Here is a 13,585-nt window from a genome sequence, read left to right as displayed (position 1 = left end):
CAAGTGATTTTCTTTTCAAAAAAAGATGAGACAATGGTTTTGATTTAAAAGGGCATCTTTACTAGGCTATGTTTCATTAGAAATTGAGAGTACTTGATTTTGTATGTCATCATGGATAATGTGAAGCACTTTGTAAGTAAAAGGTACTTTAGCTATGCCTAGACTAGCTTAAACATTTCTCATGGCATTTTCTCAGAGTCAAAAAGTTGGTTTCATCCAATCTACCTAATCTGGATATAAAGGACCAGGGAAGTCTGCCTCCTGCCTTTGCACACCCTCCCTCCACCCCTCTTTAGCCCTGAGGGATCACTGTACAAGTGCTGTAGGTTACTTGCTACTTCCAGAACTTGTTTAAACTGTAATAAGCAGTCCTGGCTTACCTTCCAGTCCTCTGCCTGATTATTGTCATTTGCATCTCTCTCTCCCTTCTGCCAGATGTTCATGCAGTCACATGGTGAGTGGGAACAGGACAACACTCTGGGTTAAATTCTTTTTTTTCCCCTCCCATATGTATTTATGACTAGTTGCAGTCACTGGGGAAGCAAGGAGAGTGAAAACAGTGATTGGGTCAGTGTGAAGTAGGCACTGCCTCTTTTAGCATCAGCATTTGCTTATGTTGACTTAAGGGAGTTGTGGGAGTACAGAGTTAACATTGCTCCTATGGGGCTCAAACCCAGCCAGGGTCTGTGGAGCAAGAAGCAGGAATCCAGATACATCAGCCACTGGTTCCCTTCCTTCCCTAACAGTGTTTGGGCTGAATGAAAAATTCTTTTCATTGACACCAGTTGTGATGCAATGTCTCTTAAATTCAACTCTATATAAACTGCAAGTGCAGCATCCTGGCCACGACCGTGTAATCTTTCTGCGTCTGTGACAGAGACAACAAACATTGCCATCACTGCAACATCAAGCAAACTGTTTGGGGGGTTTTTGTTCCACTATGAACCTTTAGTATATTTCTAGCAATATCCCATTAGCTACTGAATCACAGACAACCTGATAGCGTAAGATTTGTAGGGAAAGGTAATTCATTAGATCCAACTGCAGAATTCAGGAGGGAACAATCACATTTCCAGATGTCAAGAGGTAAAGCTTGTTATCAAGGAGATAGTGACAGTGACTGAGTTCCCATAAGATGACTTTCTCTGAATGCTGTTTGTGTTCAGAAAGTCACTTGACTTCCTACCATCAAGCTGTGGAGTCAGTGTGGCTCAAGGGTCTCCAAAAGGCCAAATGGCCAAAATGCCTTGAAAGCCTCTTGGACAATGTTATGCTGAAACTCATTGCAGCTGCAACATGAGAATAGGTTTGTCATTACTGTTGCTGTTATTTTTAGCTATTACAGATATATACATTACATATATATCTTGTGTGGCTTTTCCTCTCAATCAAACACCATTACACTAGCAACCATACAGGCAGGCAGTACATGGCGTTTTCTAACTCACATTTTTCAGGAAGGAATAGAGCTTAAAACTCAGGAAATCTCATGAATTAGGACTGGAATTCATGAAGGCATCTTCTCCATGGAAGGTCTCTCAAGATTAGGTGTGGTACTGAGAGGTGAAAGACAAACTGCTGGGTCAGATACAGGTTACCATCACATGAGGCTGCTAAACTTGCTGGATCAATGGCTTGATCAGAAAAAGCAAAGCCTTGCAGAATTTTCAGTTTGGTCAGTGCAAAAGTATGTTTTGCACATGGTAGCAGGAGGGATATAAAAACATGCCAGTGTAATAAACATGTTTCAGCTAGTATAATAAACAGAACTTGGAGTCTTCAGAGCTGAGCCAGATTTCTCTTTCAAAAGGGTAAAAATGCAAAGCCAGGCATTGTCTCATATGACAAATGATAATAATGAGTAATAACAATAACACGAACCATTGTTATAAGTCATCTGGTGATTTTAAAAATTTTTTTTAGAAACTATAAAGCATTACAGAAAGTCACTCCCATGCGGTAAGGAACACTATCAAGAAAATTACGTGAAACTGATAGAGACAAAGCTTTTCAACAGAAAAAAAAGTAGGAACAAGAATGTTTCACATAGAGTATGTCTTCAATAATTTTAACCGTTTTTGCGTTTTGTCTTTTGTTTTATGTGGCTTTTCTATATTATTCAATCATTAAATAGATGATAATTGGCAGCCAACTTTCCTTGAGGAACTCTGCTAGTTAGCCTTGAATGCCCAAGTGAAATAGGGATGAACTACATTCCCAGTTTTGCAGGCTGGGGGAGCAAAGATTCACTAAGGACATTGCAACATTTCTGAACTGTCGTGATTTGTCTACAAGGTATGTTCTGAGCAGGCATGCGCTGGCACTGCCCATGCTCGAAGTCAGTCCAGCCCACGGAACCCATAGGAGTGCAACAGAAGAGAATTGAAGCTTTGTTAGGCTGTCACATTTCATATCAGTAGTTGTATGCTTGGTGTATTTTGAATAGATGAGGCAGATTGTACAGTGAAGAAACTTTGACTTTATAGAGCCTGAGTTGCCCAGGTCCTGAGACGCTTAGCTCAGGTAGTAACCGTACCAGACAGGACCTTTTCTCCCCAGAGAAAGTGTCAGTGCCTAACACACTGGTGTCTGAGCACTGATTGCTACTCTAGTGCCTAAGCTCTCCATAAATGTTGCCTTAGAGGTATGTTCGATAAGGAGGAAAAGTCTGCAACAGAACCAGGAATTAATTTTTCTGCCCTGGACTAACTGCAGAGCATCTGGGTAGAGCAGGGTTAGGTGTATGGGATCTGCCCCTCACTGCCAGAAGAGTGTAATGGGCTCAGACTCTACTGAGCCAGAAACATATTAATTTCACTTTTATTTCATTGATTTTAATAATTGGGAAATTTTTGTAAGATGTCAACACCCATATGTCTCCCAAAAACATGCTTTTACTCTTGTGTGAAGATAAACCTTTTGAAGAATGGTACCTCATCATGATTCCTTCTAAAGAGATGACTCTGCTCCTAGGGTCTAAGAAACGTTGTTAAGTGGTGCAAAGTATTATATGTTGCTCAGACAGCACAAATAGCAGTATCGGTCTCCCACAGAGTCTGATAATGAAGGGGAATCTAATTATTTTCTCAGGCTGATTTTAATCACATCTAGTTTATATGAACATCTTGTTACTTTTATAAACTGAAAGGTAGCCATGGGGCCCTAAAGATTACTGTTGAAATGAAGTTATTGGTGGCTTTCCTTGCTTGTTTCATAAAAACTTGTGCCTCTCTGCCTCCAAGGAGAATCTGTTTCTCTCTTCTCATATTCCCATTAGGTTGCTGTAGACAGTAATCATATCTCTACTTATCCTTGTTTTCTGCAGACTGACCAAGCCTAGCTCCCTCAGTCTCTCCTTGTATGCCTTGCACTCCACCACCATCTTGTTGTACTCCTTTCTGGGGGAACAAAACTCAAAAGTGCCCGATGGAGGAGAGTAATCTTTTCCACACCTTTGACCCACTGATTGCATTCCAGATAATGCAATCCACATGGATTCATCAGAACTCTTCAATGCCTTCACTCTGTGAACCTGGGGTGAGGAGCAGTGTTGGCAGGCCTTCTATCCCAGAACATCATGCTGGCACATATGAAGGCATTCGAGAATTGTGCACTACTAAACAAATATATGCTCATCTGGCTTACTAAAAGTGAACAAAAATGTATGTACGTGTCCCATGTGTTCCCTATTACATTATAAACGGTGAGCTCTCCTCAGCCTGTGTGACTGGAAGTGTGTTTGTCTCACAGTAGATAACTGCAGATACATGCAGTAGTGGACATATGTCTGGTCATGCAATGGGACAGGCACTGTGACCCAGGGAAGGGGGATCCGTAAGCAGGCTAGCCCAACCTAATCCTGCTGGAAATCCTGCTATAATCCTGCTGGAAACCTTTCCTTATCTACAGCTGAAGGACCTCCATGAGAAGTGGCTGCAGAGATGCAAACCAGCTAAATTAAATGTTTCGGCGGGTTGGATCTGAGTTGATCTGCTTCCGATGGATTTCTCAGGAAGCAAGGGGTCATTGCAGCTGCCGCAAAAATTAGCCTCCTGAAATGAGGATGGGGATCAAAATATCAAACTAAGTTTAACTTCTTTTCTTCCTAGACCGACAGGTTTTCCAGATCTTAAAAGAAACAGAGGTTCTAGAGACATGCCTCATATGCAGCTCTGGATGCTCCCGTTGCCCCTGAGTTTCAGCACCACTCACTGCCCAAGTCAGGGGTGTAAAGCAGTGGTAAATTTGAGAGCCTGAGTCATATGGGCAGAACATGGTAGCAGCTGTGAGAAACCCCAGGCACTCTGTTAGTCACCTGAAAGGGCAGCTGTCTACCCTTAGCAAAAGGCACAGTGAAAAGAGGCTGGATAAATTGCAATACATAGTTCCATACAATCAGGGGTGTTAAGACTTCTCATATATATCAGTACAGAAAGGGACTAGGCTAAAGGGATATAATAGCTCAATATTCTTCAGTGAGCTATTACATTTAAAAACATATAAAATCATGGTATTATATTCCATGTTATGCAGCTGTGGCTATTCACTACCTAGTGAATTCATCATTCCTTTGCCACACAGCTTTGTTTGCTCAGCCTCATTCCACGTTGAGCATGGACAATATGTTCTTTCTAGCACATGTGGGCATTTTCAGAGCAAACAACAGATACAGGCTTGCAGTGAAAATCTCCAGATAGCCCCTGCCTTTGCTCAGACAAAGCTTGAAGCCAGGAATAATTGTCCTGATGGTGCAAGACATTCCCAAATATGTTCAGAAAATAATGGAGGGAGAAATGGTACCTGTAAGGGCCAAAACTCAGCTATCATCAGGAAGAAGATTGATGGGCTTAAGCAGCAAGCCTTGAGCAAGAGGGGCTGAGGGAAATTCCATCATCTAAGGACCAGACAAGACCCACAAGACTTTGTGATGATGTTATCAGTCTATGCAGAAGCCCCTCTGTTTTCTCTCCTCCCTTGTAATCCTTGTTTCAGGAAATGTTAACCATCCTCTCTCCAGTGTAATCCTGGTTACTGGAAATATTAATCCTCTTACCCCCACATGTAATCCTGGATACAGGAAATGTTAGCCATTTTTCCCCCATATGTAATCCTTGTTACTGGAAATGCTAATCAACTGGGTAGTCCCCTAGTTGGCATAACTCAGCCTCCTCATTAGCATGTTCTGCCCCGAGACCCTCAAATAACATTTCGCATGTTCAGTAAAGATTCCAGTTTCTACCTCCAAAATTGGGATTGTTTAGTTTTTGGACCTTTACAGGTACCACTGAAGTATTTTTTTTTTATGTGAGGGTTTAGAACAACAGAAGGCATGGGGTAAAAATCTAGAGGATGTTTTTGTCCGCTCCTGGCATTGTTCAGATGTAAAGAAGGCAAAAAAATTTTCATGGTATGTCCTTCTTCAAAATAGTAGAAGTAGTACTGTTATACCTTATACCATTCCCAAAGCCTAAACTCATACCATAAGCCTTTAATCAGCAGACTGAAGTGTATTACACAAACTGGCTGGTGACCATAAGCCCCTTCTAGGTGGCTTGAATAATTTTCAGAAATGTTCTTTTCTCTCTCTGTTGAGATTATACAGACACCAAGGCGCGTTTTCTCCATTCTTAGTCATTGCAGTGAAGTGCCTTTTTTTAGGTGTTACAAACCTCAAGTTTTCCTTTTTACTTAAAAATATTGGGCAGCAATAAATACTTACGCTCTGCAGTGCAGGAATCATTACAATAGGGAGATACTGTAACGTCACAAAGGAAATACCCTGTGCCATCCATAGTCGTACTTAATGTTATAAGCACACTAAGTCAAAAAGCACAGTAGTAAAGCAGTTAATATATTGTAAATTATAGTCATGATTCTGAAACTTGTCTTTATTATAAGGAATTCTATTTCATAAAATTAATCACACGAGTTTTATTTAATACTCTTTTAGCTCTTCCTCAGTTCACTGTAGCAAATTGCAAATGCAGCTTTTCATGCTTACCCTGTGAAGCTCATTATTGCCAGAGAGACTGGAATAAACCTGGGGATGAGAAAAAATTCTGGTTTTGGAAAGGAAACACAGGATATTGCAGCCTTTTTAAGAACATACCAGTTATTCTGCTACACAGAATTTAACACATTTACCAACTGTCATCAGTTTTGTTTTGCAAAACTTGTGAATATTAATATTGTAAAAGAACACTCTGAGCTCTTTTGTGGGTAGTTATGTATTTACAGTGTATGTGTAAAGACTGAAAGGTTTCTAAAGCCCAAACCTTCTCCACTTTCTGCAGCAAATCTCTTCAAGAAATCAATGGACTATTGAATTCCTCACTAAGTCCTTTTTTTGACTTGCTTCTGACACATGGAGTGTTGTTTGCCTAATGTCTGGTCGTGTGTCACCTAATTGCATTTCTGTCATCAGTATTTTTGAGAGCATCTTTAATATCACAGAATCACAGAATATGACAAGTTGGAAGGGACCCACGAGGATCATCAAGTCCAGATCATGGCCCTGCACAAGACCATCCCCAAGAGTCACACCATGGGCATAAGAATATTGTCCAAAAGCTTCTTGAACTATGTCAGGGTTGGTGACCACTTACCTGGGCAGCCTGTTTCAGTGCTCAAACCCCCTCTGGGTGAAGAACCTTTTCCTAATATCCACCCTAAACCTCCCCTGACACAACTTCAGGCCATTCCTTCAGGTCCTGTCATTGGTCATCACAGAGAAGAGATCAGTGTCTGCCCCTCCTCTTCCCCTCATGAGGAAGCTGTAGACTGCGGTGAGGTATCCTTGTGCTCCTGTCTGTGTCACTAAGCAGTGTCACAGACTCAACAAAACACTGGTTGGAAGAGACCGGTGGAGGGTAGCTGGTCCAGCATCCTCCACAAAGAGGGGCTGACACAAACATCAGGTCATCTCAGACATGACTTTGGCTTACAAAGTCTCAGAAACCTTCAAGGGCAGTGACTCTGTAGCCTCTGCTCCCTTAGCAACCTGTTCCTGAGTTGTACTACCATTCTCCTCATGTCCAATGTGAATCTTCCACACTCTGGTGGCTCCCACCCCATGTCTGTGCTGTCTGGCCCTACTGAGAAGAGTCTGCTCCTGTCATTTTTGTAAATACCTTTCCAGTAGCTATAGCTTGCTCTCTAACCTCACTTTAGTTTCCCCTTCTCCAGCTTAAACAAACCCTGCTTTCCCAAACTTTTCTATTTTGAAAAATTCAAGTGATTTTTTCCAGTTGAAATCATGCAGCACCTTACATTTGCAGGATCTGGGTGAGAATTCAGGCAAGTTGTTTGAGATACAAGAGTTGACATTGCCCATCTTGGTCTTAAACTGTAAAAAAATGTGAAATAAAAAATTATTTTTAATGGGTATTTCTGAGGGTAAAACACAGTAAGAGTCTGATAATACTGAAATGATCCCCGCAAAAATCTCTCTAACCCTTTTAAAGTGTGGATTTGGACCTGTGTATAGATGTACGTGTAAGGTCAGGTGCTTTGAATGCGGTTCATTTATCATCGTCAGGATTCCTTTGACTTCTAGTGTACTGGTGTAGAGCAGGCAACCAAAAAAAATTGCAAAGTACAATTTTGCTTTGCTCTACAGACTGTCTCGGTGACAATGAGTACAGAGAGAAAACTAAACTAAGAGCTCCAAAAAAATCTCCTTCAACTTCAGAAGATAGTATTTGAGCAAGAAGCAAACACAGACATAAGGCTCTTGTATCAGGAGGAAGGTAGTATGAGAGCAGCAATTACCACAAAACAGGAATATTCCCTTTTTTTTTTTAGCTTATAGGTGAGAATGGTATTTCCTGTTTGTATAAAACAGGAAAATGTTGATGGAACATTTAACATTACCTCACATTCCAAAAAACAAGGCCAAAATACAGGAAAAAAGTGCACTTAGCATTTTGGTAAAATATCGCCAGCATTTTCAGTGTGCTCTATACATAGCAATGTAAGCAGCTACAGGGACAGCAGCACAGCCCTGACTTGCCTTGCCCAAGACCAGATCCCAGAGGGTGACCAGCAGCTCAAGTGGGGGGGACAGCAGCTGTGGCAGAGGCAGGCAGCAGAACATGCTGGACTTCGCCTAACAGAGCCCCAGTGATCCCCATGTTTGGGGAACCTGAAGTACCAAGCTCTGGGCCAACACCTCCAGTTCACACAACCAGACCAGCCCTTTATTGCTCTTTGCCTCAGATGAGGGCTCTGAGCAATGGCTGGTAGGTTTTGCTCACTAAAGAACACTATAGCATTCAGAAAACAGGACCTGTTCATGTGACAAATGTAGAAGGTGGTACCTGGAATGCAAGGATCACTGAGCCCTTTCTAATGGCACTGCCACCACTGACAGTTCTAGATTTTGCAAAAACATCTGCTCTGAAAACACCCTTCCAACTTTAGAAGACTCTGGAAACACACTTATAGCTACAGAAGATTGTTTCTGCCTTCTCTGTGCAGGAACCGTGACCTAAGTCCTCAGGTGCACCACATCTGGAAATTTCTCCTGTATATGGTGGCAGGTATTACTGCAACAGGTGTTGTCTCTATAGTATGATAGGTAGCCAAAAGGCACCAGATGAGAAATGTATAATATGATATCTACCAAATATCATAGTTCTAATTGCAATTGACTTGGCTTCCCCAGAGAAAGGGTAAACAGGTTCTGAGCTGAGAAAACATTCCTTGGTGAGCTTCAGGTTGTTCCATAGGCACTGAGGGTGAGTATTGTAGCTTATAGCATGATCCCACAAATTAACACAGAAGAGCTTTATTTAGCAGCTTTAGGGGGAAAGGTGGCCAAGAGCACACTTAGCTGTTCTTTGAATGTAAGAGGAGCTACTCTGACTGCAGTGTGTCTGTGGTAGAGATATGTCACACAAAAAGCTAGTTCCAGCTACAAAGAGGCGTGGATGTGATGGATATCACAAGGTTGTGTTTTCTTTTGTTCACTGTTTCCAACATTCTAATCAAGAATTTAATTCTGTTCTTTTTAGAAAACAAAGAAATTTTTTTTTTCTGTGAACTCTGACATGATTTCAAACAATCCTAGCATATACAAAGTTTTCTTTACAAATAGTGAAATCAAACACAGGCAAGCTGAAGACAAAGACAAAAAGGACTCTGCAGTCCTAAGGTTACCATGTGTGAAGATTGGACACTGACATTTGCTCTGCTGAAAGAAGTCTTTCTTGATGAAAATTAAGAGGTGCTTTTCTAGTTAGGGATAGACAGAAAGAACTGTCAGTGTCAAGAAACTCCATGTTAATACAGCTGGCTCCTCTGCAGTAAAAATTGCCTACAACCACATGGATGGTTCCTGCCAGCCCCATCTGCCTGTACACGTTATGGTGCCTGGCATCTTTGGGGCAACAAGTGCTGGTAAAGGGGAACTACCGAGCACCATCGATCCTGATGACTCCATCTCCCCATGCAGTGAGGAAAGACCCACCTAAGTATCCTGATGTGGCTGCAGAGATAATTGTGCCACACTACTGAGGCTTGATGGGTATCAGACATAGACATTGATATCTGTGGTATTTGAAAAGGAAATTAACTATAATCTTGATTATTATTTATTTAATCAGGTTAAAAAAATGCATGAGAAGTAATTTTCACAGCTGTTGCTGATTTGTTAGTACATCTGTCCCCAACTCTCCCTGCTGTTTTCTTTATGGTTTGCAATCTTATTTTCCTTTGTTTAAAGAAATGTTTTTCTGTCCCCTGTTGTTACATGAAACATCCACATGAGCAACAGTGCAATAAGGAGGCTGTCCATACCCACAGCCCTCTCAAGTGTTCAAAGTAAACAGGCTCAAGCAGAGTGGGGCTGCCTCCCCCAGTCCCTGCCACAGCTCTGCTCCCTCACCCTAGCAATGGCATAGGACAATTTGGGGCTAAACTGCTGCTGAGAACTACTTTAATACCTTAAGGACGCCTATTCTTTGTCATATGCCTTAGAAGGAAAGCCTGTTTCCCTCATTAAACCAGGTGAAGCACTGGAAAACACAGGGAGCTTTCAGATTCAAAGTGCCTTCAACCAATCTAAGCCCAAAAATTTATTCATTTTTCCAGCTATATGCTAGGTTTAAAGCAAGATAGGGCCTCTAACTCCAAACCTTACACCTCTTAATCTTTGGACTGTACTACTTTTGGCATCATATGGCATGATGGGCCTTACAATGTCATCTTTTCATAGGAATGCAGAATTGAGGGAGTCAGAGCTTATTTTTGTTAAACAATTTGTCTGAGTCTATCTTGGAACTCAGATTTTTTTGGAAGGGGGGAACTCTGAAACTGGCACACCACAGCCAGTGCTGGCAGCAAGCAAGCAAAAGCCCTGGTCACAGTAGATCAGGGTTGGGTTCACACAGGTTGTCACTCAGCCTGAGCTAAAGCAGTCTGAGTGCTCCACAGGAAACTCTAAGAATTAAAAATCATATCCCCTCACTTGCCCTCTAGCCTTCACAGTCAGACCAGTCTGAGGGCTTTAATCACAAAGACTACATGAGAGGGAGGGCTGGAGGGTTCGTTGTGGTTTTTAATGATGGTCATTAAGCAATTGGATAAAAGGTGGTAAATTCTACAATATTACAGGCTCGTCACAGGTAATGAAATACTTCTCCACAGGCCTATATTGCCACTAAATGAATAACATTTATTACTCGACATATACCTCTCTAATTCCAATTACAGTAAATATTTCAACTTGCAAACTAAGGCACAGGTCAGCTAGCCCATTTGAAAGCGCATGCTTCTGATCAAGCCCAGACAGATGGTGCAAGATGTATCTCTGTAGTCAAAGAGATAGAGCTGTGTGGAGCCCATAGGTATTTTTCCCAGATCTTATTTTCCAAGTTTATTACTATTGTGCTACTGCAAGTTTAATGCGTGTGCATTATTCAAAAATCAAGACTGTGAAATGAAAGTGTGGTCAAGTCTGGGTGAAGCACTCTGTGGACAAGTGTTTTGTAATAGTGCTAAGCTCAGAGAGCAAATAGCTCCGGTAACCGAGATGTTTGCCCTCAATGTGCTCCAATAAACTGATTTACCTTTTTTTTTCTCCCCTCTTTTTTAAAAAGAGCTGACGCAAGTTTGTCAAAGGGAGTTGTTGGGGTGTAGCAGCTGTTGATTGGTTCATCTCATACACTCCCATTTGTCTTTAAATCACTGTTCAACTGCTCTAGGTTGCACATGAGCAAACTTTTCCTTACAGGTGCAATTCCTAAAAGATACAACCTGCCTAGCAAGCGAGGAAGAGAACCTGCTTGACTCAGAGGTAAACTTTCTTTTTTGCAATGTTTGATCAATGTACTTCAGAGATTGGCCACGTCTTCCAAAACTGGGAATTAGAAATTTAATTAACCTGTACATATAAGTGCAATGTGAAGGATGGGCCCCTTAAGATTTACTGACATGGTAATTTACACTGGCAAATATCTTTGGTATTTCTCCAGGAATGAAATTTAACCTTCTCTTTCATACAGAAAATCAAAACCTAAGAAACCAAAGAAGCAGCAAAAGTGTTCAAAATTGCCTTGTCAATTAAGAAATGAATGATTGCTTTCCTTTGCAGCCCTTGGCTAACTCCTGAGAATTTTTTTCAAGGCTTTTGATTTACTCAGCTAACGTTTCTTTAAACAAAAGAATTTGTGAAAGCTTTACATTTTAATTGCGTGTTTCACAGTGACAACACTTATCTCACTTTGAAATAGTCACATGGACAATAATATTATAAAGTCACTGTCACGAAGACAAAGAATCTGGCAAAATCTGCTAAATCGGATACCATGGAGGAGATTACAAATACTGATACTGCAAAACTCATGAAAGTGTTAGTCATATCTGTGACCCAGCATTATTTGCCCATTCTCTTAATGTCCTAACTGCAGACTGGACAGGAATCAATAACATTCTGAAATCAGATGGCAAAAATTTCATCATTTTCTGAATCATTGCTGAAAACCATTACTTAATAAATGATGCAGAACAGTACCTTATACTTGAATAGGAAAATCAGTCTTACAGAGACAAATAACTTCCCTCTGATAATAGGTGAATGTCTTTTGCAATAAGTATTTCCATTTTAATATTAAACTTTAAGAAAAATTTTTTTGTTCAGCAAAATGCCCCAGGAGGCAGCAAAACCACCACCATATTGAAGCAGAGTCTGAGGAACATTGTAAATCTAAGAGATTTTTCTTACATGTTTAGGCACCAAGTTCAGAACTCAGAAGAAGAAAGCATGAAATCCCAGGGAAGCTAAAACATATGAACTTTGGTGTTTCTCCTCCACTATTACATGCTAAGCTTCTGGCAAGGCCAGTTTGTAGACTCCTTGAGCTCTACCAACCTCTCTCTAAAAAGTTATGACTTCAAGAAAGCAGGTTCTCAACAGATTTAATTTTGCCACCTGAGGAATTTGCACTTTCACCAGACTTTTGGAAATTCACATATTAAAAAATAAAAATAGAAAAAAATAGAAAATCACTGCTTTATGCAGTAATTCCAGAGCCTCTTGAGATGACATCCATAAATCAGATGACTTATGCAAATGTTTGGCAGGACAATGTCCAGATGATTCTTATGCAGTAACATGTATTTCTGGATAATTTTTCCTCTCCTTTCCAAATTGTGTTCACTGTGTTGCACAGACTTTCATCCTCAGCTTAATCTTTGTGTAGTTTAACTCCTGACAAATTTTTGCTTACTTTTACCTCTGTTTCTCACCTCTCTGAAGACTTGTATTTTTTGGACTGCCACTTCTGGAAAAGACATTTCTCCAATAAGAGTTAGGCAGTGGTCACAGGGCAGATTTTATACTTTACCAGAACAGGAATAAGCACAGTTAGATTTGTTTGCCTGACTTTTACACCACAGATTAAAAATAAGCATCAAGAATCGGAATGACTGTGTTTCTCAGGCAGGGCAGCGTCTGCTTTTGAATATAGTTCTGTGAATGGAACTATAGTTCTTAGGGCTCCATCAGGGGTTTGGGGGAGGGACCAAAGAGGGTCTTATTGTTTTTCTAACTCATGGAGTTATTAATATCCTGAGCGGGTAGAATACCCCAGCCACTGCAATGCAAATGCCAGTAGCTCTGCCTTGATCCCTGAGTCACTCATCCCCTCACGCACATTCTCTGTGAGACAGCCACTCTCTCTGGTAGGAAATCTCCTAGTGCTTTGTGATATTGTTTTCCATTTTCAGTTGTCTTGTCTAGGTGAATGCTTTTAGTAAGAAGCAATGAATTTCACTTTAATTTCTGGCCTGGGGCCAGTATTAACCTCCAGGACTGGATTTAAAGTTTACATTTACATTTTAAAAACATACACTCCAATATCTTGCCACTACAAATATGCTTGTAGATGTTCTTAAGAACAGCATGTGATCAGTAACAGAGGATAGAGATGATCTGGTCATCAAGCAGAACTTATACACCCATAAATGCAAAACCAGGAAAAAGGCTATTAAATGATTGCAGATTTAGTGTTGCAAAGAGCCAGACATGGAAATTATTTATTGCGGTGTTTTATGATATTGTTATTGTGCAATGCTGAGCTGCATT

General features: G+C 40.8%; 1 protein-coding gene across 1 annotated transcript in view; it reads left to right on the top strand.

Moving 5' to 3' along the window:
• The window catches only part of SLC38A4 (solute carrier family 38 member 4), a 58,416-nt gene that overhangs the window by 25,482 nt on the left and 19,349 nt on the right, over positions 1–13,585 (top strand). The window contains exon 2 of the mRNA XM_027730732.2: positions 11,234–11,296. The gene's annotated coding sequence lies outside the window, so the exon portion shown is untranslated. The remainder of the gene's footprint in view (positions 1–11,233; positions 11,297–13,585) is intronic.

Source organism: Pipra filicauda, unplaced genomic scaffold (genome assembly GCF_003945595.2).
Source record: "Pipra filicauda isolate LSUMZ 115617 unplaced genomic scaffold, ASM394559v2 scaffold572_size285001_pilon, whole genome shotgun sequence".
Classification (NCBI taxonomy): Eukaryota; Metazoa; Chordata; class Aves; order Passeriformes; family Pipridae; genus Pipra; species Pipra filicauda.
This window is presented reverse-complemented; position numbering and strand designations above follow the sequence as displayed.